Source organism: Typopeltis vanoorti, chromosome 24, assembly GCF_054136105.1.
Source record: "Typopeltis vanoorti isolate ZY-2024b chromosome 24, IOZ_Tvanoo_1.0, whole genome shotgun sequence".
In the NCBI taxonomy this organism is placed as follows: Eukaryota; Metazoa; Arthropoda; class Arachnida; order Uropygi; family Thelyphonidae; genus Typopeltis; species Typopeltis vanoorti.
The window spans coordinates 11,458,030-11,480,074 of NC_143572.1; the positions used below are offsets into that span (position 1 = coordinate 11,458,030).

General features: G+C 33.9%; 1 protein-coding gene across 1 annotated transcript in view; it reads left to right on the forward strand.

Moving 5' to 3' along the window:
* The window catches only part of LOC150092927 (matrix metalloproteinase-2-like), a 198,170-nt gene that overhangs the window by 25,510 nt on the left and 150,615 nt on the right, over positions 1-22,045 (forward strand). The gene's annotated exons all lie outside the window — the stretch shown is intronic.

Below are 22,045 nucleotides of genomic sequence, written 5' to 3' on the forward strand. Positions count from 1 at the left end.
CATGTGTTAGCTAAGACATTATTGTCTAAAATCACGTGACCACTTCATGATCACTGTTTTTATGGCAAACCCATTAAAACAAGTCAATTACCACTTCATTCACCCTCACAAATTACGGAACACGTGTTGTGTCTCACGTATATAGCAGTAGTGACTCATGAACCACTTCTGCGATAGACATGGGATCATGAAATGTGAAATCAGTGAATGAATGAAAGCATTAATAAAAATGAAACGGAAAACATTTCGTGCTGGATCACAAGGGAAGAGAAAAATTGAAGTCCAAACACATTCACATGTTTATTCAAAAATAAATAAATAAATAATCATAATCACTGATTTTCAATAACTTCAATTCCACCTTTATGGTTTTTGAATTCATATATTTCGTGTCAAGCAAAACAGCTGTTAATATCTTTAAATACTATCACTACATTGCTGGAACTGAATAAAAATAAAAGATCAGGTCAAATGATGATACTGGAATCCTTATTTAAAAGTATTGAATTAATTTAGATTTTTTCGAGCATCTATTATGGTTATGGCCGGCTTTTTTTTTTTTTTTTTTTTTTACAGAGTTAGTAAAACGAATAATATCATTTTACTAACTTTGTAAAAGCTGAAGGTTTGGAGAAGATGAGCCGCCTTAAAAAAAGTGATTTGCACAATTAAACAGTTTTTCCGGAGCGATACGACGTAATTTACGTAATAACAAATTCTGCTTGTAGATGAGCCGAAGAAACGTTTCGCGTTTGACTCCAACTTACACAATAAACATTTTTTCGAAGTGAAAAAAAAAATTTTTTTTCTTTTTCATTTTAGCACACTAACTGTTGAACAATAAAGAGTAAAATGTCAGATGTACTTATTTATGATATCTTTAAATACTCTGAGCAAACCTCATATCTTCACCGGGGGAAAGGGACCATTTAAGAAAATGTAAGTGCGTTAAGTTTGAAGAATTTTTTATTTATTCGGTAAGAAAGACAGGCAGTGTTTTCTAGTTGCGAGAAACTATAACCCACTTTTCTTTCTTCCATTATAAAGTAACACGACATATGTCGTATTTATTTATTAATGCCTTGTTATTCTAGAAGTAAATTTTATTTCTGTGGAGGTGGAAAGATTCATTTGTAGACAGAGGCCACAGTGATTTGTGATAGCTGCATAATGAGATATAGAATCAAATTAAATAAGTACCCGCTACTCAAAAGTTTAAGAGGCGATTAAGTTGGCCCTCTTCTTTGTCCTCGAGCATCTATCTCTACTGATTAACGAGGGGAAGTAAAGAAGTTTAACTCCATGTATTGCTAATAGTTACAGAGAATACGAACAGTTGACCTTTTCTTCTATTCCGACTCTGAATAGAGACGCCTTGATTTGTCGTCATTACTCCAGTCTAGTCAAAGAACACAAGCAGTGATGGAGCCACATTGGGACAACTGAATGAGAGAGATTATTATCGAAGCTAAGTGGCAAAGAAAGAAAGAAAGGAAGTAGGTCGTTTCTGAGAAATTGTATTGCCAGTAGTCCATTTTCACTGATTTGGGAGGCTACAATTGATTTAGTATCCTGTGAGTTTCCAAAGTGCTTTTTACGAGAGACTCAACATATATGATACTTTTTTTTCTTTTGTTAATGTCAAACTTTCTTTGTTACTTTCTTTGTCTCAAGGTAGTACATAATTTTTAAAAGTTAAAATCAACATTTAGGAATAGTCAAGCTATATTTTAAAACCGTTTGCGTTCATTATTAAAACTTAAAGTCATTTAAATCAGTTAATGGGCAAATAAAGAAGTTGTACGATCTGGCTTAGTGCCTAGGCTTCACACATGGGGAAAAAACGAATAGAAGTTTGGTAGGATTCGAATGTGTCTTGCCGTTTTTTAGCTGGAGTTATACAAAGGTTAATATTTTCACACCATTCGAATTTAACATTAATCGGAACTGACCATGACTTTGGTCAATTCTAAAAAAAAGGTTTTATTATTATTATTATTATTATTATTATTATTATTATTATTATTATTATTATTATTATTATTATTATGGTAGATCTTGTCCAAGAACTATTTGATAAACAGAATAAAGAAATAACAAAAAAAATTAGCGAATATGAAGAGTTTGTTAAATTTAATAATTCAAAAGTCAAAGAAGTCTTACAAACGGTAAAAGACATTAAAACCAGCATTAACGCACTAACTGACAGGCAGCACAAATTGATAAAAGACACATCGGAACTCCGTCAAGAATTTAATTCCCTGAAACTACAATACGAAGTTTGTAGTACAATACGAACAATACAATACAATACCAACAACAACATAATGAAGACCTTGTCATAAACTGTCTTCCAGAAACTGAATCCACAGAAAATCTCAGCGACGTAGTTTTAAAGTTAGGCCATGCAATTGACTTCCCCCCTACAGCATAATGATATTCAGACCATAAATCGAATTCCCAGGAAGAAAAAAAACAAGGCTTGCCACGACCCGCACCAGTAATAATCCGTCTGACAAGCAAGGCTACAACAGACAATCTCATAAAAGCCAGCAGACTGAAAAAAACAGTAGTCAAGGATTTAAATGCATCGCAAGACAATATCCCAATCTTTCTTTCTGAGTATTTGACACCTTTCAATCAGAATCTTTTGAACCAAGCAAGAAAATAAAAAACAGAAAAAAAGTATAAATTTTTATGGATCAAAGACGGCAAAATATTCTTGAGAAAGTCACAGACGTCAAAGTCTATACCTCGGAAGATATAGATAAGTTGCTAGAGTGAAACAAAAGACTCCAACTTAGTTCAATAAGAAGATCTCAACACAACAAAAATGAATATGAACCATCAGATAGATGTAATTACACCAGAATACATCAGTAATTGTACTTTCGAATTGCAGTATAAGCGAGAGGTCTCTCAATCTTGCATATTAACATCAGAAGCATCCGAAAACATTGGTTATTGTTACAGGCTTATCTGAGGAATTACACTGATATTATTGATATATTGATTCTAACAGAAGTATCCATAACTAATGACGAAGCGACTGCTTTTCAAATTCCAGGCTTCCAACAACATAGATCATGCTACCAAACAAAAAGAGGGGGTGGAATATTAATATTTATCAAACAAAAATTAATAGCAAAAGAAACGGCCTATCAGTTTGAGCATGCTGAAACCCTTTGCCTCGAAATCACTAATACCACCAATAGACAGTATCCCATAATACTAAATGCTATTTACAGGCCACCAAACCTAAACGTGATAAAATTCTTGCACGAACTCAATTGCTGGCTTTCAAGCCAAGAAATATGCTCAACCGAACACCTAATGATAATTGGCGACATAAACATAAATATTACAAACGAAAACCAGAACAACACTGTACAATACCTAGACACCCTATCCGTGTGTAATCTAACACCAACAATAACATCATGTGCTAGAGAAGAAATATTCGGAAATACTATCACTACTTCCTGCCTAGATCATATAAACGTCCGAGCACCACCAAACAGTTACACTGCATCAGTCATAAAGTGCAAAGTAGCAGATCATTACTTCACGGCTCTAAACCTGCACACTAAGACAATATCCATGCAATGTCCCACAGAAGAAAAGCGACAGAAAATAATAATAGACGAAGAAATAGTCAACCACGAAATAAGAAAAACAGATTGGGAACACCTGGCATCAGATTCAGCAGATATCTTATACAACAACATTAAACTCACACTGGAGGAAATATATAAGAAAGCTACAAAGAAGGTCAGAATTCGTTCAAAAACAACACAAAATCCTTGGATAACACAAAATTTAATCCTAGAAATACACAGAAAGGACGCTTTATGGAAAGAATTAAAGCGATATCCAAATAACAGCTTTAAAAACTGAATATAAGATAACAAGGAATCGCCTTACAACACAAATCAGAAATGCAAAAAAAGCTATTAGAGACAAACCCATTGCAAATCAATGAGATGCTAGATTGTGTTCCCAACACCACCGCCTCCGAAACCATAAAACATAGCTTCATGAAAGACGCAAAACCTATCCAACAACTAGCAAATGACTTTAACCAATACTTTGCAGACTCCATCCAAGAACTGCACAGAAATATTTTTCTGTGCAGTTCTTGGATTTGTGAAAATACTTTTCACAAAACGAGACCCTCCACTTGGACCACAATCAAAACAGACAATTATGTTCCCAACCATAAAAGAAACAGAACTTCTCTCTGCAATACATCAAATCAAGCCAAACAAAGGCCCAGGAATTAATGGTATAAGACCTAAAGCAACATGCAATTAGTAAGTCCTATCCTACTAAAATTAATAAAATATCTAAAACAGGACAGATACCAAGTATGCTAAAGACCGCCATAATCACACCCATATACAAACATGGAAAAAGAAATTTAATCAGCAATTAGATCCATAGCAACATTACCAATTATCAAATTATGGAGCGGATCATACTGAAGAAACTCACAGCATACACAGAGACCTTTCATATTGTCCCCAAAACACAATATGGTTTTCAGAAAAATAAGGGAACAACATCTCTCTTGGAAGATTTTACAGACGTAATTAATACCGCCTTAGACAAAAACAAAATTGCCATGGTAGTCTTTATTGATCTAACTAAAGCATTCGATACACTCACACATCAAACCTTGTTAGAAAAGTTGAGGCACGTTGGAATAGACGGGCCTCTGCACAGGTGGTTTACAAGCTACCTTCAAAATAGAAAGCATATCACACGTATTAGGTCAAACCGAAGCAGAGAGCTACCAGTAACCTGTGGAGTACCACAGGGAGCTGTACTCTCCCCAACTCTATTCAACATTTACACGCACGATATTAATCAACTACAACTCAAAGGTAAGATATTCCAATACGCAGACAATACAGAAATAATATTCATCCATAATAACGCAAGCATAGCCCAAACAAATATGCAACATGACATAAATCTGATCATAGACTGGCTCACGAAAAACTCCATACACCTAAACTCAGAAAAGACAAAATTAATGATATTCAGAAAATCACTGACTCGACCAGTTCATGACAAATATATAACCATCCAACACCCACTTTCCAACATAAAAAACACACAGAACAGCAAAACCACTACAATCACACAGGTTGAAACAATACGATACCTTGGAATTTACTTCGATGCAGATTATGAACTGGAATAGACACATAAACATCTACACAACAAACTCCGAACAATAACTGGCAAACTCTACAGGTTAAAAGACATAGTTCCCATACGCCTAAAAACACTAATATACAAAGTACTATGCCAAAATATACTAAGATACGCTATAACAACGTATGCTTTCTGTACACCCTATAAATTAAATAGATTAATGTCGCTACAATACAAAATGATAAAACTGATCTTTTGGGAACAAAGAGAAAAGAACGACCTTTATATACATTGCAATGTCAGAACACAAAATACTTACAGCAAAACATTTATGTCACTATGCAGCTTTGCTAAAACATTATTTCGATGCCAACTACAGGACAGTCAGAAATACATGCCGTATAACAAGACCTCAGACAACTAATTATATCACATATAAATACAATAATCACTACGAAAAGGCCACGAGAAACTTCTACATCCCAGATATCAATACATTCCAAGTTATTATGTGTGTGTGTGTGTGTGCGTGTGTGCGCGTGTGTATGTGCGTGTGTGCGCGCGCGCAAATTTCTCAATCATAGATTTTGTAGCTTCCCAACACAGCAAAAAAAAACCCAATGAATATATTGGTTCGAGGATGAAAGCAGAGAAATTAGTTCTCATCCAAGATGTATCATATGTAACCAAATGCATGTAACGTACGTATCACACGTAAACCAATGTATGTAATGTATGTATTACATATAAACAAATGTATGTAATGTAAGTATCATTATGTAATCAAATGTATGTAATGTATGTAATCAAATGTATGTAATGCATGTAATAACTGTAACAAAAGTATGCAATATAGAGTATCCATTGATATTGTATATAGAGTGATTATATCCATTGATATTGTATATATAGTGTAAAACTGCAAAGAAACATCTGTAATAATCATCAAAATGAATATTATAATAATATACGTTGTAAACAGTTATTGTTATTATTATTATTTAAAAAACTATGTACGAGAAAGTATTTGTTATGCATAATTGTGTTCATATAATGTATGTAATTTATCTGAGAAATAATAAAATGTTAAAAGGAAAAAAAATTATTATTATTATTATTATTATAAGTGAAGTGTCGTCGTTATGTTGTTAATTATCCATCTTCCCACTTTTTTCATACTACATGACTTAAACAAAGAGCAAAGCTGATCACCAAAGGAATCTATCTACCTGTGTCGATCCTCATTGTCAATTTTGAGTATGTGGCAATGATAATCGATACAGCAGAAAAGGGATCGGAACCATATTGTAGAGAAAAGGGTAGGCCTCTCTACTTGAAAAATGTTGATCTACGCCCCCCCCCCTTATTTTGTAAAACCATAAAGTATTTTCATCACCAAGTTATCTGTTTAATGATATTTTGAAAAACGGGTTTAACCCATGTATTATTTCAAAGTATTATTATGTTTATATTATTATTATTATTATTATTATTGAAACTTATATATATATATTAAAGTTTCACGGATTCTGAAAAAAATATTATGACTATTGACTCCAGAAAGTGTCTACTGCATTTTTTGCTTATTTATTTATTTTATTCCAAGAGGGAGGATATGATCTGTTTTTCCTATATATATATAGAAATAAACTATCTCAAAACTACTTTCCTACTTAATGAATATTCTGAAAGAATTATTGAAAAATTCCTTCTTAATCCTCCTAGTCATCACACAGAAGAAATAAATACATTTAAAGGCAATATATCTATTCCTTACATAAGTTAAATTTCACAAAAATTAGCCAAGGTTCTAAAAAAATACAATATCAGAACTTTGTTCACTCCACTTCCAAAAATCCACTCCTTAATAAGCTACCCAAAACCATGTCATCATCATCTTAAATATCCTGGTGTGTACAAAATATGGTGTGATTGTGATATTCCTTATTTTGGCCAGACGGACAAATCTATTGAATAAAGTATGGAAGAACACATGAGAAACATTGCTTACAAGAGACAGCGAGCAGTGCCTTATCAAGATATATATATATAAAAATTATATATATATATATATATATACGATTTACTCTAAAGTAGGTTTATCAATCTTTTTGCTGCCGACCTCTTCACTAAAAGCATTTCTCTCTCTTAGTGCCTTCCCCCATCCAAAAATATATACATTTTAACTTTAATGGGTTGATTTACTATAAGAAAAAAAATATTATTTATTTATTTATTAAATATATAAAACAATTATAATGCATAAGTAAGTGAGTAACAAATGTTTAGCTTATGGGTGATTCTTATGTTAGACTCGCAAAAAAATCGCGGACGTTACATGTTTTATTTTAGTGGGATAACTGTGCCTGATTTATTTACGAGACCAATTTACCAGACTAGTGCCCTGGGTTGCATTTTTATATTATATATGATATGTTTATTATTATTATTATTATTATTTGGGTTCGGCTCTCATCCTGACGAGAGGAATCTTTATATGGGCTTTTTCAATTGAAGGTGAGTTCGCTGATTTCCTAAGGAGGGTAGCAAGGTTTTTACTCTCTGAAACTCAAGTTTTTCATCCCGCGTACATGCAAATCGGCCATAAGAACACACAATTTACAATAAAAAATATTGTTGTATTGGTAGTGATGATAGGCAGTAGATGGCGTTGATGGTAGCAGTGTCGTTGTGTGTAGGTGGAGAATTAAGTAATAGGAGAGACGGAGAGATGTGTGTGGCGAAGTAGAGTGGAGTGCCCTCCTGTGATGAGTCCTTGGAGGTGTCACGCAATAATAGTGATTATATTATAAAATGACTTGCCCATCATCTCCCATCTGACTCCGCATATATCGATCTCTCTTTCAAGTCGATCGACTCCAAGGGGGTTCAGGATCGATCCCGTTAGGGAATTCCTGCTAGAGCCAGAGAAATTTGGGCTAAATTTCAGTGTGGCAACAAATTATTTTTCAGTTCATAATATAATAAACAAAAATGAAAGAAATGAGACATAACACAACTTCTAATGTTGAACACTTTTTCAAAGTTTTGTTGGCGTTTATTGCAATACAACCACAATAGGACAAACACAGTGTTTTATTTATTGAAGCGACGTAAAGCCGATGAACTAAAATGATATTAAAATCCATCGTTTTTTAAAACCGAATATTTGAAACCTGAAATCAAAATTTAAGTTTCAATTTTAGATTTCAAATATTTCGCTATAAAAGAATGATGAATTTTAATATTTTGCCAACAGTTTTCATTTTGGTGTGACATTTAAACGATATTCAGGCAGGTGGTACATCAAATTAAAAACTTCATGTATTTTATAGATTAGCTTACTTTTAAAGAATGAAAAAATAATAAAAAAAATAAAAAAGAGAATTTTCTCAGAAATAATACCTATGAAAAAATAGAATTTCACGATGGGAAACCCCATTATATATACCAAAAGCTCTTCGTTACTCACCATTCGCTAATATCGATATTTCTCAGGTCGTCGAGGGAATTTAAAATTTTTAATCTGCAGGTATGCTCTATTTTATAACGCGTTTATACTAATATGAAATGATTAATGACGAAGTGTGAGAAACGTTACATTTCACGTAGCTAAATCGTTATCTTACTTCGTTAATTTTCTACCTTTGAATAATGAGGATGTTGAGAGATTTTTTTTTTTTTTTTTTTTTTTCAAAACAGACAAAATGGCATTTATAATATTCAGTAAAACGTTATTAAATTTGGGTCATTGAATTATACGATTTAGAAGAGCACTTTCCTTCAAAGGGCTAAATATTATTTATTAAGTGGATGAAGGGACTTTCTCTCTCTCTCTCTCTCTCTCTCTCTCTCTCTCTTTCTCTCTCTCTCTCTCTCTCTCTCTCTCTAATTATCTAATGCAATATCCATAAATAATAAGAGCAGTTCATGGATAGTTATGAAAAAATAAAATTTGCTACAAATTAATAGGTATGCACAATGATTTTTTAAATAAATTTATTTAATAAATTTTTTAAAACATACTTATATTGCTAGAAGAAGCTGCTGGCTATGTGTTCGTTTATGTCCACGTCGATGTTTGTTACGATTCGTAGTATCTGTTCAAGTTATGTATCCTCAATCATTATTGTTGTTGTTGTTAATGGGTATTATTATTATTATTATTATTATTATTATTATTATTATTATTATTATTATTATTATTATTATTATTATTATTCCTGATACCTCCAAGGAGTCCGAAGACTCATCGTGGGAGGGCATCTACAACTGTTTCAACCACTACACCAGACCTCTACTATGAATCATCTCCATCAACGCCATCTACCGCCCACCTCCACGTATCTCCATAGAAGCCAGAGACTCGTAGCAAGAGGTCCACAAACATCGTTCACTCAGTGCAATGTATAATGTATTTAATAATACATTTTACAAATATAACTTATCGCTAACCGTGAATTCACAGATCTGACCATATAACGAATAGCTATTTGTTGTCGTCTGCTTATTCGAATTGCTACGTTTTTCGAATGCAAATACCCGAATACCAGCAAAACACTGATTCACTCTCCGCCTAACGACTGAATATAACGTTGCGAAAAATATATATAAAAACTATAATAAAAAATAATATAATAAAAATATATAAATAATAAAAAATACATAACGTTGCGAACGTTATATTTTTTGAAATGTCAAAGAATCTGAGATACGACCATAATATGCGTTGATTATTTAAAATTATGATTATTTAAAAGATTATTTAAAATTATGAATAAAATGTATAACGCATCTGACAATGAATATTTTTTACGGTGGTGATACATTAATTCACACCCCGGCCACCAGCTGGACAGCCTTGATTTCGAATCTGAAAATATTATTGACTAACTTTGTCATAATGCAGTATAAAACTACTATTTTCTTACTTCTTTATTATATCGTATTAAATATTTACTATGCACATATGGAACCTAAACAGATGCATTTTACAAGATACTTTATGGCCTGAGCTACTTCATAGTTCAATCTAAATAACCTGACTGTTCGCATTTCTGATATCGGAAACCTTCATTCCAAACATCACGTCCTTCACATATAATGAAATTCAGACAGAATTATCTTCATTAAAATGGGAACACACACATACACACACATGGGTGCGCTTTTTCTTGTTGACGCACTTTCAGTAAAATGACGTCACGTATTTCGAATGACACCTAGTAATGGAAACATAAGCAAATAAAATGCTGATAGCTGTGGTTTCATATTGAGCGACCTGCGTCATGGTGGCATTGGCTTCTGTTATGATATGAAGTGGTAAGGTAGAGTACTGTATTTGAATACTGATTCATGTTTTTCTACGGTCCTACGTGATTTACTTGCGTCGGACATTTAAAGTACTGAATTCATTTTCACTATTTATATTACAACTGTGGGAAGATGTGGCCTGCTTTAAAATAACTTGCTATGACATTAATAACCACCAATGAAGTGAAGTGGCTGTATAAAATATACATTTCACCATAATATGGCGTTAATTTTCGAATAAATTAATGTACAATATACTATATACGTGACAAATATCGGAGAATAATAAAAGAAATGTGTAAAGGAGGTAAAAGTTACGTTATTGCATAGTAGACAATATCAGAATGGTTTGAAATAATGACCAGTGACAGGGTTGTGTAGTAATGTCTGGTTTACTGTTTAACAGTCATTGATTGGATTATGAGAAAAGTTCCACATTTAGAAGATTCAGTATCTACATCTAAATAATATATAGAAATCATTCAAATATCATAATAAAACCAAAATAAAGATATTCAATGGCAGTTTTAAGGCAATATTATTATTTGGATCAGAGACATGGAAATTGACTAAAAAACAGAAAGCTAAGTTAAATAGTTTTCAAACAAAATGTCTGGTCGAAGGGGGGGGGGGAAGAATTTAATTACTTTTTGATAAGGGAGGAATTAAATCCCCGATTAAAAATACCTCAGAGTATTACAAGACAATACAGGTCTTATAGAAACGATGCTGTCACTTGTACATGGTGTCACATGTTGACTGTTCACAAAGCAGTTCAAAACAAATTGGAAGGGATGAATTTAATTTAATTTTGAATTTAATTTAATTTTGTTGTGTTATTAATATATATATATATATATTTCAAAGTACACAATTTTATATCAAAATATGTGTGTTGTTGATTTTTTACTTTAAATTTTAACTACATTTTTTAAAAAAAGAGTAAGGGGCGCTCAATTTAAAATTGCATTGGGGTACCAGGATCCCTAGAGCCGGCACTGATTATTCACTTCATCTGTTTATGGCCTAAAATGGGCTCCCTTATAGGCCTCCTCTTCATTATGACTAATTAGCATTTCGGAAGTCGCTGAGTTTGACAGCTGGTGATTAGGATACCGGCTAATGCTAAATAATAAAAATGTCGTTTAACAGTCTTGCCATGATCTTATCTCAACTTATTTTTCTGCGTGTTTTATTCATGTTGGAGGAAATGCCACCTGATTCCTTAGGTAGTAGATATCTTTCATCGAACGGTGAAACACACCTCCGCCCAGCTTTTTGGAGGGATAAAATGGCCACTGAATTATTTCGTCTTCTAGGGTGTTTGGTTTCTGTCTCCATTTCTTCTGGCATGCAGTGCTAGTAATCACCTAACTGAAGATGCTCAATACACTGCTTTATTAATGAATTGGGGAGCTAGTACTTCCTCCACTTGAGTGTATAGCAGTAATGCATCTGGTGGAAGTTTGCCAATCATCCAGCAAATAATCCTGCTGCCGCTTACTCCTCCAGGTTATTCCCGAGGGAGTCTGAGCATAGCATCGTGCAAGTCCTCACTTAGGTTGGAATCTGGACACCATATGTAGAAGCTATGTGAACAAATCCCTCACCTCAGCTGCATACCCGTATTCTTTAAGTTTCCTGCACCAACCAAACCATGAAAGATAAACAAACAAATATTAGTGTCACTGTAAATGTAAAAAAAAAGTAAAAAAATAAAATATATAACCCAAATCAAAATAGCACAACAATTTCATCTGTTAAAAAATACGTCCACATCCAGGGCATCAATCAGTACACCAATATCCAGACCATCAGTGCAAACATTAATGATAGATATGCACCACTTGCAAGCATTCAAAATCGGATCTGTTTCTTCTTAATCGAATCCCAAATGACCTTTCCCTCATACATAACTATAGTCCAGCTCAACTATCCCAACTATCTTGCATGATACTTATGTAAAAGGAAATGACGTGTGCTTTGTCAAATAAGTCATTCCTTGCCCAAGGCTATCAAAAGCTTTTCGATCTGCTCTGGCTCAAGATTTGTTGCCTTTATCGCTCTCTCTCGACAACCATGCTGCTCTCTTTGTCTGTTTATCTAAAAGTTGATTTCATACAATCTAATTTTCCAAAATCTGAGATTATTTTCCTTGGAGACGTCACGGTCTATAACACAAACTGCCCCCCTCTTCTCTAATTTCACGGATCAATCCAGAGAAAAGAAGCCGAATCTTTGCTATTAGTCATAGCACAAATAGTTAACATACCCACTAGAATGCCAGGCGATTCTCATCATTCTATCAACACTCTGGGCCGTGTCTTCATCTCACCCTTCAAATACACTGCAGATGTCTACCCTCCTCCTGGAAGCACCGACCATAATATTATCCACGTCCTCTTTTCTGCAGATCGATTACTTCTAGCCTATACTAGGAGACTGAGATTGACTCATTTCTACTTCTGGGATTTCTACGCCTCTTTTCTGTGGTTAGATTACTGTTTCTGCTCTCCTGATCTAAACACATACTGTGACCCAAACAACCAAAATAATTCCTCACTGGTATTAGGGACTTCGTTCCCCGTTCCACTGCAAACCCCTGACCTCTAACCAAGCCTTTGTAAAATACAGTATATATTCAATTCAAGTCAAAAACTCTAGCTTCTCACTCAGCCTACACTATAGTCCGAAACAAATGTAAGAAAAAAAAATCAACAAATCCAAAGCAGATTTCGTTAGAATCAAAGGCAATAAGTTGCTTCCTGCAGAACTAGCGGTCAACTCTACTATTCTCTCACTAAGGTTGTTGGACATAACGTCTGCCCTTTCTTGTTTCTACTTCTCCCCCCCCCCCCCACATACACACATATCCTGATATAACCATGGTAAATCACCTAAAAATAAGGTTAACCACTGGTAAAAGTCTTTTCCTCCAGCTCTTGCTTTTGACGATCAAGGCAAATCACATCTTACAATACCATAAACTGCTCACCGAATGCTTTCTCTGATATTTCGCTAGATGGCCATGAAAAATCCTCACTGGTGTTTACTAGTAAGTCTCCTCGTCCAGATGATATCCTTCCCTTTGTGTTCAAAATTTGTACTCTGGAATTAATACCCATCCTATCGACAATATAAGAGGCCATATTCATCTGGCATCTCCCATCAACGTGGAAGCAAGCCTTTATCCGGCCTGTCCCTAAAAAGGGGGAAAATAAAAATCAACTATCAAACTATTTTCACATGTTCTCACCTCAGTACTCTCGAAAGTGATGGGAAGGTCACAACAACCAGCTTCTTCGGTACCTATAGATCCATCAGTTAATTAGTGATCACCAATATGGATTCGACCATTCTCTTTAAGACATTAGTTCTCTAAAAAACATATTTCTCATTACCTTATCCACCTTTGTGCATAAGCGATTTGAAGATCTGGAGAAACTCTTTGGTCGCTATTGATATTTCCATGTTTTAATCCTGTCTAACATCGAAATCTCGAGGAGCTACCATCTCGTGGTCTCCTCTTGCTGTTTGTGATTATATTACTCCCTGATCTTGCCTTAAGTGTCATTACAAATTCCTTCCTCTCACCAGATTTCTTTATCAATACTGGAGTAACCGTGGGTTCTATATTCTTTCCAATGACCTTTTCTCTCTAACCTCAGATTCCTTCATAGGTTTCAACAATAGTATTCTGTTATCTTATGTAAGGGTATTCTCCACTTCTTTTCATTTGTAGTACTCCAATGACTGGAGCTTCGGCATCTTTTATAACTAATATAACTAATGTCTTAGACACTACTGATCGCTCACCATTCTCGAGTGGGGTGAAGACAACTTAGTAAATTTCAATGCCATTAAACATAGTCCTGTCTTATTATTAACATGAATGAGTCTATTTTCCTTCCACTCTCACTCTTACTTTTGATAATGTTCCGATTTCCTTTCAAGATAAGTTTCCCTTTTTGGGCTGACTTTCAAATCCAGCTTATCGTGACATAAATATCTACATCCACATTCTTCTCAGCCTCTAAAAAATTGGATTTTTCGATCAAAACAGTACTTCTCTCTTGCTCAACTTCCAACACTGTAAATCGTAAATCCAACTGACATCGGAATACTGTTCTTACATTATTGCAGTGCACCTAAAATCTCTCTAAGAATTCTCGACTGTATACAGAAGAAGGCAATTTGCATATAGGTGACCCCTTTCTCACAGGCATTCTGTTTCTGCATTATGCTTTTTTTTTATAAGTGCTTTCATGGACTTTGCTCCACTGAGCTGGCCATCACCATTCCTCTGCTTTCCACGAATTATTATGTAAACTAGAACAGTCACTGATAGCATTCACGGTCCAACTCCAAATGTACTGACCCAGTTGCTTTTCCCAAAAGTACAATCTGGAAATTTACAAGAAACTTGTTCATAGATTCCTTCTCTCTCAACCGCTTGCCCTCTCTCGACGACTGTTTTGTTAAAGGTCTAGTGACCTCTTCTGTGCGGAATCAATCATTCACTAAATATAATTTCCGTAATTAAGAATCACGGCAGTGGCTCTTTTTACAAGAATCATTAGGGGATACAACGACTCAAAATTTGACTTGCTGTAATTTCGGTTCCAAGCCAAATATTATTTATCCACTTTTATTCGAGGGAGATATTCAATAAGACACAGCATCAAAAATTTCAAATACTCAATTCATGGAATAACTACAGAACTTTAAAATAAAAAAAAAATAAAAAAAAGAGAGAGCAAGAGAGAGTCAAACTGTACAGTTTTTTTTTTCGTCAGAGATCTCTATAGTTGTACCACTGAACTAATTTCGACCTGCTATTTCTCTAAATTTGTCTATTTCATCTAAAAAAAAAGTGATATATCAAAAAACAAAAAATAACAAAACATCTTATATGTAAGAAGATGAGCCAAGCACTGAGAAATCGGAGCTACAATTTCATTTTAGTTTTCTTTGGAAATTCGAGCAATACGACAATAGCAGCAAAATGCAGTATCATCGATAAAAAATGTCAAAATAGCCAACCATCAGTTTTATTTAGTACTTGGGGCTTATTTTTTTTTACATAGGACATGTTTTTATGGTATTTGCTATACAGGAATGATATTTAGCTTTCTCGAAAATTATAGTCATCCACTTGTAAATGGTTTTAGTATAACATGAAACTTATTTTAAATATTGTTTTTTTTTTAGTGTACTTTCTAAATAACGTACTAACTAATACAGTAATAACTATTTCGAAGAAGTTTAAGATGAATTTTTCTTATAATCGCTATTACTTTTCTCAATGCGTATGATTAGCTATAATGGCAATGATTAGCTGCTACCGATTGTTTCCTTCAGATCGTTCCTTTATTGTTTTACTTATTCAAACTAGAAAACAGCAGCTTTAACTTATCTTCTGCAATTCTTGTTCAGTTTCCCAGCTGTAAACGGAAGGTAGCCTTTCTATGTACACGAAAGCAGGCCTTTCGCCAACTACTCTGTATCTCAAATAGAAGGGTCATGTATGGAGGTCAAACACGGAGTTTCACGGACGTTCCTGTCACTCCCGGATTAACAAGATCAGCAGTTGTAACTATATATCAACTTGTGTCTGTTCGAAGTCATTTCCACGTGGGAGGTTTGCTACTCAGGAAACTGTTGTAAGAGGAGAACAGCTCGCCACGTGAATGCAAGTGCCAGTGGTAGACAGTTGAACATCTACCAAGATTCATTATTATTTTTGAAAGCGTATAGAGAAGCTTAAATTTTCATCCGACACCATTACCTTTATTTATTTTATTTTTTAAAATATTTTTTTAAACTTTTTAATAGACAGTTTACAAGTCTGACAGTTTCTCGAAGAATCAATTTTTTAAACTTCTTAAAATTTAATCTGCTTTTCAAAATTTTACATCTCTAATCTTGAAACAGAGATTCAAAATAAAATAAAAAAGTAACTTTCCAAAGCTAGAAACTTTGGAAATTTTATTTATTTTTTAGTAATAATTTTATGCTCCCAGTTTTCTACTTTTAAGGAAAAAAAAAATACAATAAACTTTCGAAAAGACCAAAATGTAATAATGCACAGTAATGTGTATTTGTTTGCTGTACTATACGGTCGATTTTTCTGAGTCATTGCATTAAAAATCTGAGTTTCGAGGAGAAAAAATCTCTATTTGCTAGCGAGAAAAAAAAAAAAAGCAAAACAACTAAGAGTATGCAGAAAAAAAAAAAAAAAAGAAGAAAGAAAGTGGAGTTGACGAGTAAGCAACATGGAAGTTTTTCGATAAAGCAAGCCCATTATTCTGTACGAGTAATTTCTATTTTTTATGTTAATTTTTTCATGTATTGATAATTATATTTTTAGAATCAGACTGTTTTCAGTAATTAATATTAATTCACGAAGACATTTTTGATCCAATATGATACATGGACGTAAAGAATAAAATTAGTTTCTTGCACGTTTATGTGAACATTATTAGTCGTTTTTATGCATTTGAAGCTTGTGCAGCAGCTTTGAGCACAACGTATATGCAACATTTCTGAAATCTGCATAAAAATGTCTTTGAAATTATGTTTAATTTAATATACTGGTACTATATAGCATATGATAATGCCATATGAAGCTCAATCTTATGATGATGCAAATAAGTGGTAGATATAACTATTTTATGCATTTCGTCAGCTGCGCAACAGTTTTCTGTGAGTGGTTTATACGCAAAACATATTTTTGAAATACGCATGAAAACCCCTTTAAAACCATATTAATGTAGGGAAAAAAATTTATTCTAGATTAGTGTCTTCAAGATGTTACCGAAAGAAAAAAAAAATACATGCCATGTTTGACTGGATGTAGTTCATGGTAGTGGCAATTCTCTATATTTGGTGGATTAAGTGGCGGAGACGAGAGTTGTAGAGTAGGTGCCCCTCCCCTGATGAGTCTTTGCACTCCTTGGAGGCGTCAAGTAATAATAATAATAATTAATAGATTATTCGACCGAAGCCAACTAACACTGATCAAACAATGACTATAATGAATCCCATTAAGGGGTCTCTATTTATTTATTTTTTCATTGTTCAACAGTAATTCTTACATTTAAGGAGGAAAATAAAAATTCTTATAGGGGTGCAGTAAATTGCGATTATGCAACCAATTGAAACAAGATCTTGTTCATATATATATAAAATTAACAGCCTATTTTTCTACCCACTGCAGAGTGAAAGCCTCTCCCATTGCGGGAGGTTTTGGGTCTACTACTCCCATGGTGACCTAGTCCATATTGGGAGAAGACAATCACAAACATCCATGCCTATGCGGGATTCGAACCCACAGCCTCTTGGCTGGAGAGCGTGTACACTAACCACTCGGCCAATCAGGCTGGCATGGCTGAAAAAGTGTCGTCATCTCATGGTCCATAACCCTAATACAACATTTTTAATGTCTGAAATAGTGTGCAATCTATGGTCGATTTTTTTGAGTTTAAGGGAGAAAAAGCCGAGTTAGTTGATCCCTTTGTCAGGGATCAACTAACTCGGGAACCGGTCGAAGATAGGCTTAGAAAATGTTCCTCCGGTCGGCGACTAGACTTAAACTGAAGTCTATCTTCGGGCGGCTCAGTGTGGAGGATGCAAGCGTCATTTTAACTGACCTGCATAGGTCTTGGTCACAGAAGTTGTTGATGTAAATTACAAAGTTCTCTGCTGGTAAAGCAGAGACTTTTGGAAACACAGTAATTTAGCTGAAGGAAATTGCTATAGCTTTGTTTACTTTTACTGTTTGTGATCTGGACGTTAAATGACATAGAACCAGTCAAGTTCAACGTCTGATTGCTATAGTCCCCATTTTTTAAAATGAAATATCACGGGATACTGTGTCATAATCTTTCAAAAAGTTAGTTTATGTGGGTCTTGCTATAATAAATTAAGTTGGTGAAGTTCAGCAGTGCGAACTCGGTACTTACTTTGTGTCCAAATCCAAGTTGGTTATTGGAAAAGAAGCTGTTTTTCTAAAAAAAAATGAACCCAATTTTAGTAAGTGATCTAATATTTTAGAGAGAAAGACGATCGTTGTATATTTTTTAAGATATTTTGCATCCCTTTTTATGAGCTGATATTATCACAGCGAAATTTCTTAAACTCTTTTGGGAAAAGTGCTGTAAGTTAAAAATAGAAACCAAAAAACGTAATCAATATAATTGACATTCGTTGCAAAATGTTGATATTTATACTATCGTGTGTGGGATCGAAGAATTTTTAATTTCATTCTTACAAATACGGGAAAAGTATATTGAACTCTCATTTCTTTTAGTAATACAATATACTAATGGGTTCTTTAATTGGACCTCCTCCTTCCCTTCCCTCTCATGTCTAGGATAACAAGAACAACAACAACAATTACTATTCTTATTATTATCAGGAGTATCAAAACAAGAACTATATTTGAAATTGTCAATTACACAGATTCAAAATAATCTCCCTCCAACTCTACACAACGTTTATATTTGTTGTACAGGCGTTCGAAGGCACGGTTTAAGTCATGAACGGAACACTATTTCAGTGTTTGGGTCACACCGCGTTGGTTGTCCTCAATGTCACTGAAGCGCTCCTCTTTAAAGATACACTTCATTTTTGGGAATTGGAGAAAGTCTGCGGGAGTCAAATCTAGCGAATAGGGGGATGTTCGATCACACAGGTCGACTTCGAAACCAGAAACTGCTTCACAGGCAGCGCAAAGCGCATGGGCGCGTTGTCGCGCAACAAAAGCCAATTGTTGTTTTGGAACAGTTCTTTCCTGACACCATTCACTGTGGTGCCCTCAGGAACAAACTCACGATGGATAATTCCAGCAGCGTCGAAAAAACAATGACCATTATCTTGACACGTGATTTTTGCAACCTGACTTTCTTCTGATGGGGGTGAAGACATTCCATGCCATTCCATTCTGTGCAGTTGCGTTTTCAATTGCATGGATGACATGCAACCCGGTGATCTCTCTGTTCGTGTGTCAACGTGTACGACACAAACCTCGAAGAAACCTTCCTCTTGTGCAAAGTTCTTTCTAAGATTAATCTGGCTGTTCCCTTACTGACACCAAGCTATACACTGAGTAGCCTAGCTTTCAACACATTTTCATTTGTCCGTGCAAAAACTGGCCGTCCACAGCGTGGTTTATCCTCCAGGGACAGCTGAACACTGTGCACAGCTCAGACAGTCATCGCCTTAAACTTTTTTTTTTTTAGGTCTTGGTACACTTCCGTAGCAGTTTTTCTTAATTTACAGTAAAATTTTATCACAGCTCTTTGCTCCACAACACAACCTCTGGCATGCTCCACTCACACTCTTATTTCAACAGTTGCCACAAGAAAATTGCTGCGTCACTCAACTTGAAAGTTCCACCTGCGATTACAACACACTCTAGCGGTCAAAAACTATAAACACGTTTGTTATTTTTATTCAAAGGGCTGTCCTGTTAAAATTCAATCTCATTACAACAAGCATACTGTGTATGTAACTTTCCATACATTGGTGAAACTGGGAGCAGAGTAAATGTCAGAAGAAAAGAACACAAAACACCATATCGGCCTCATCCACCATGGGAGGCCTTTCCAATCATATTCTGCCGACTTTCCATAGATTGATTGGAAAAGCACACGACTCTTGCATTATACACAAGAACCTGATAAGAAAGAAAATTTAAAGAGGCCTGTGAGACATAAAACAACCAAACAACTTTAGTGCTAAGTAATCTTATGAATAATACCTCTTCATATACAACCCTCACAACAAACTTCTTCACATTGCCTAAAGTACGATACTACAGTTAACACTAATATATACAAACAAAAATAATGAAAAATCATATTGGCTAATGGTTACTTGAAAGTAGAAGTGATTTCAATAAAGAAAAGTTAACAGGAGAACCAAGTACTGTTTTTTAAGGACTTTAGGCTAAAACAATAACCATAAGTCATAACCTATGATTGAACATTAACGTAAAGTACCAAGACGTTAGCAAGGTCATTAATATATTAATATCACTAACCTTACTAATACTGATATATTAATTAATATTAATAATGATATTAATAAATAATAATTAATTATTATTTATTTATTTTACTTCAATTTTTTATTATAGTAATGAATTTATTTTTATTTATTTATTACTTATTTTTTTACCACAAGAGGTCAGGCTAGATGGGTTAATAAGTTCTAGATTTTTTAGTTTTCATGTTATTATGTTTTTAATCCAAAACGAAGGTGAATCCGTAAATCTAGCATAATGATTACTAATGGAGGTATCAGCGCTATTTACAAGATTTTCATTGGCTTCTACGAAATAATTATTAAATTATTCGCTAAAGTTCTTTCTCTATTTAGAGCTATATGATTTCCAGTATCGGTAAGCTTCGGAAGTACGAGTATTGGTTCTTGGATATTTTTACAGAGTATATTATTTTCATTGTTTTTTTTAGCATCATTTTCGCATTTAAAAAAAAAAATGCATTACGGTCATAATCGTTCTTTGCTTCTTTCAGTTTATAATTTACCTGATTCTATAATGTCGGAAGCTATGCTCGTAGAATTCATTTTAAGGATTTTTTTTGTGTGCTTTTTTATACATCTTATCTTTGAGTTCCATGCGGTGTTTTATGTCACGCGTTATCCAATGCTTCGCTAGTTTTAGCCCGCCTCCTTGGAGTATTTACAGCTGCTTATTCTATTGGTTCAAAATGTTATCTGTTCCCAGGAAATCTTACCTAATTTATGTTTTAGTACGCTGTAGTGTATTCTAGGGTATACCAGACGCTGTCATCTTTTGTGCCTGTGGATGTTGAGTGAAAATGGATTTAGATGGCTATTGGAAAGTGATCTGTGATTGGTTGATTTAACACTGCTGCCTAAATTTTATTTTTACTTTGTGTCTCAACGAATGCATGATCCAAACACGATGCATAACTATTGAATTCTCTAGGTGGAACATTTACATGTTGTGGGGGACCAGTCATGGCTAATAAGTCAATGTAATCCAGAGAATGATGACCGTTGCCTAGGTCATCATTAATAAAGTAAAATAAAATAAAATAAATAACGACAATAAATAAAAATGAATTAAAATAATATATATATATATATAGTTTTATAAAAAATATTGAATGACTAGAACCGAGATTTAATTAAAAAGGTTTTAATATAAACACACTACTAGTTTCGGCCTGTAACAGCCTTCTTCAGGTGACATTATAAAAGAAAAAAATTTTTCAATTTTTTCATAAAACTATATATATATATATATATATATGAAATGAATTAAAAATAATATATTAAACCTTAAAGTAAATAAATTTAAAATTTTAAACATTAAATAAATACATGCCTACCCATTTGCTACTACTTAATTTTTTTTTAAATCATAAAAAAGTTAAAAGAACAATATGATTTATATTTTAAGTCATATGAAAAGTGAGCGTAAGTTTTGAAAACCAAACCATTGCAAAGTTGGAAAATGGAGAGAGAGAAAGAGAGCGGCAAATACATTACTTATTAATTAGAATACTCACAGCTG